General features: G+C 48.4%; 1 non-coding gene across 1 annotated transcript; it reads right to left on the bottom strand.

Annotated features, from left to right (window-relative positions):
- Trnav-cac lies at positions 1–73 on the bottom strand. Its single transcript has one exon. It is a non-coding gene; the product is annotated as a tRNA-Val (tRNA).
- Between the last annotated feature and the right edge of the window lie 3,719 nt (positions 74–3,792).

A 3,792-nucleotide genomic window follows, 5' to 3' on the forward strand; every position in this document is an offset into this window, starting at 1 on the left:
TGGTAGTACTGAGGATTGAACCCAGGGCCTTGTGCTTGTGAGGCAAGCACTCTACCAACTGAGCTATATCCCCAGCCCTTATCTGTCAGTCTTTACAGTCATCCTGCAGCTGCTATGTTCTCCCCTTTTGCAGTTGAAAGGAGTTTTGCCTTTTAATCTGTAAGAAGAGGATGCTGATGGCCACATAGGGTCATATGCTGCCTGAGGGGCACCACTGGGCACATGATCAGTTTGTCCCTGGCTGACATAGCCAAGCTATTGATTACCCCTCCTCAGGCCTCCAGGCTTGCTCCTCTGTGCAGGCATGTCTAGCCAGGGCTACAGAACTTCTAGGAACTGTGATCTACTCAGCTCTGAGCCCCTAGTAGGGTCTACAGAACCATTTCTTTTCTCTTTTTTGTGGGGGAGGGCTACTGGGAATTGAACCCAGGGGTGCTTAACCACTGAGACACATCCCCAGCCCTTTTTTAATATTTTATTTGGAGACAGGGTCTGGCTGAGTTACTTAGGCCTTGCTAATTTGCTGAGGCTGGCTTTGAATTCGCAATTCTCCTGTCTCAGCCTCCTGAACTGCTGGGATAATAGGCATCTGTCACCTTGCCTGGCACAGAACCATTTCTTGACATGTAGTTTTTATGTAGCTAAGAATGTGTAAGCTAGGTAGGACATGGGACATTGTCTATTTTCAGATGAGGAAAGAAACACAGTGACAAATCTTGAAGGCATTCTAGTTGAGAGCACTGCGAAAAGAAAATCAGAAATGGTGTACAAGTGCTTCATTCTACTGTATGGGAAACTGAGGCTCAGATTTGACTCACTTTGCTCTTGTTACTTTTTTTTTTTTTTAAGAGAGGGAATTTTTTAAAAATATTTATTTATTTATTTTTTTAGTTTTTTGGCGGACACAACATCTTTGTATGTGGTGCTGAGGATCCTGCATGCTACCGCTTGAGCCACATCCCCAGCCCCCACTCTTGTTACTTTTGCTCTGGGTGTAAGGAGTTATTATTATCCACACCTGCACATCAGGAGGCAGAGACTGGACCAGAACCTCAGGGAACTTGATGTGTTACAGGTGGTGGTGGGGGGGAGCAATTAATAACAGTAGTGGTAATAGTAATTATTGATTTGTGTGTGCCCTATGTTACTCAGGACTCTAAAGACTTCATAGGGGGGCTGGGGATGTGGCTCAAGCGGTAGCTCGCTCCCCTGGCATGTGTGCGGCCCAAGTTTGATCCTCAGCACCACATAAACAAAGATGTGTCCGCTGTAAACTAAAGAATAAATATTAAAATTCTAAAAAAAAAAAAAGAGACTTCACAGGGGTTGGGTTTGTAGCTCAGTGGTAGTGTGCTTGTCTAGCCTGAAGAGACCCTGAGTTCAATCCCTTCATAGGTATTAACTCATTAAATACATAATCCCTTTGAGGTAAGCACATCATTATTATCAGCTTACTTCAAAAAGGGGAAACTAAGGTTTACAGAGATTAAGATACTTGCTAAACTGTTACCGCTGTTGACCGGTGATGAGTCTTTGCTTCCCCGATGTTGAAGAATAACACCAGAATAACACCAGAGAAGCAGAGTAGAAATTAGAAGTTTATTAAAGGACAGCAGAAAAGACTTCTCCGGGAGGAAGAAGGGGACCCAAGAGATGGAATCCGTGGAAGTTCGGTTGTTTACCCTTTTTATAGTTCTTTCAGTGATGGAATGTAGGTGGGAAGGCCTGAAGGCTGGGACACAGGTGGGCCAAAGAAGTAATCTGGGCAGGAAGGACTTCCGAGTTAGCATCTTCAAGTTTGCTGGGGGCTGTTCATTAACACTTCTTTGGCATGGGCTCTAGCCTTGGGCTTTTTCCTGGACTTCATTAACATTCCATGAGTTGTCCTGCATTTCCCAGAATTCATTCTCAACAGCCTCCATTTTAGATCTTACTACACTGACTACCTAACTTTAAATCTTGCTTCACAACCACTGAAGAAGGTAGTGAGACATTGGAAACCAGGACCTGCCTTCCCACCCACGCACACACGTGCTCAGATCTACTCCCCTAGTGGTGCTGGGGGAGTAGATCCACCTAACTGAGAACTTTCTTTTTCTTTTTTCTTTTCTTTTACTTTTTTTTTTTTTTTTTTTTTTTGAGTGACCTCCAGGGACTCCGTTTTCTCATCCGTAAAATGGAAGAGTGTGTTTTTGTGGAGGAGGGTCTGGGTTCTATCTCACATTAGGAAAGTATTAGTTTCCTTTTCTGTAAAACAGGAAGAATAATTTCTTCGCTGTTGGCTGTGAAACTGTTGGGTAAACCATTAACTTTGAGGTCGTATAGGACCTTGATGGGGGCTGGATCTTTGAAGTGATTTTATGTCATTTCCCAGCTTGAGGTGGGAAGGGAATGGAAAGGGCGACTTCCCTTGGACTCTTCAGTTACCCGACTACTTCATCGGATTGCAAGCTCTCCGCCCTGTTAACTGGGAGTTTTGAGCAGTGGAGAGCCGCAAGGCCTTTTCTCCGGGAAAGCTTATGGTTAGCCCCTTGGCATCCACGTGCTAACCTGGCCGGCTGGGAGGCTCCAGCTCCGGTCCCGACCAGTTGGAGCCTGAGGGGCGGGGAAGGTAGTGATGTCAAAATCACCGCCTATCCTCCTTAAAGGCACAGGCTTACTCCGAACTCGGTTTGTGTGTGTGTGTATGTGTGTTAGGACAAAAAAAATCATACGACTCAAAAGTTTTAAAGGTGAAGTGGAGGTGGCGTCAAAGGTGCGGGGCTGTGCAGGAGAAAAGGTTCTCGCTGAGAAACTGGATCAGAAACGTCAGCACTGGATTTAAGCCCGCCTCACCTGGGGAGGCAGCCGGGTGCAAGGGGAAAAGTTCCTGAAGGTTCGCATTCCGGGCTCTTAACTTTGAACCTCAGTTTAACCTGTAAAATGGTGCAGCCTAATTCAAAAAAAGTTTTTTGAGCCTTGGAAGACTATGGGAAAATAACCCAGCACAAATACTGTCAGTTCCTTACTCCCCGACTCAATGCTTTCACCGTGTGCTCCAGGAATTCCTGAGCCAACCCGTTGTTGAAACTTGCCCAATGTCTCAGGGGGATGGAACCCAGGTCTCCCGGCACCCGGGTCAACTTTCCCTGTGTCCAGGACGCCTGGCCCGGGTTATGGCTCTAACTTATCTGCACACTCGCAAGTGCTCTGCAGTTCATAAAGCAGTTTCGGAGTTGCAGCCGCGTTTCACTATCGGTAAAAAGGGCGATGCTAATTCCTGCCAGACACTATCGCCATAAAATGGTAAAACTTCAGCAGGGCGTAGACTGGCCAACGTTTGCCTATGAACTGGTGTATTTCCTAGCGACCTCGAAGAACTGATGAGGACACCGAAGAGGCGAACCGTACGATACCCACGCCGTCTGGAAAGTTGCTGCGAGCGCTGAGACTCCCGGCGCAGTGATCCACAGGGATGTAGGCGGGGTGGGGCTTGTGAAAACACGCGTCAAGTGCGGTGCAGCAGCCTGGTCAAGAGCGACGCGGAGACAGCGACCTTGACCCTCAGGCTTCAAGGAGCGCTGGGCAAGGATGGAATAAGCCCGCGAGACAGCGGCGCAGAGGCGGGACTACGGCAGGTGGGGCAAGAGAAAGCGAGTGGGTGGGACCTGGAGCACTCCGGGTAGGAGACCGGTTGGCCCACGAAGGCGGGGCTTAGAAGCTGTTCGGGGGCGGGGTCAGCTAGACCAGTTTCCTAGTCCGCCCTGTGCGAGGCGGGCGAGCGCGCGCGCACCCTGCACCGGCCGCGGAGCC

The sequence above is a fragment of the Marmota marmota genome, unplaced genomic scaffold (assembly GCF_001458135.2).
Source record: "Marmota marmota marmota unplaced genomic scaffold, marMar, whole genome shotgun sequence".
Taxonomy (NCBI): domain Eukaryota; kingdom Metazoa; phylum Chordata; class Mammalia; order Rodentia; family Sciuridae; genus Marmota; species Marmota marmota.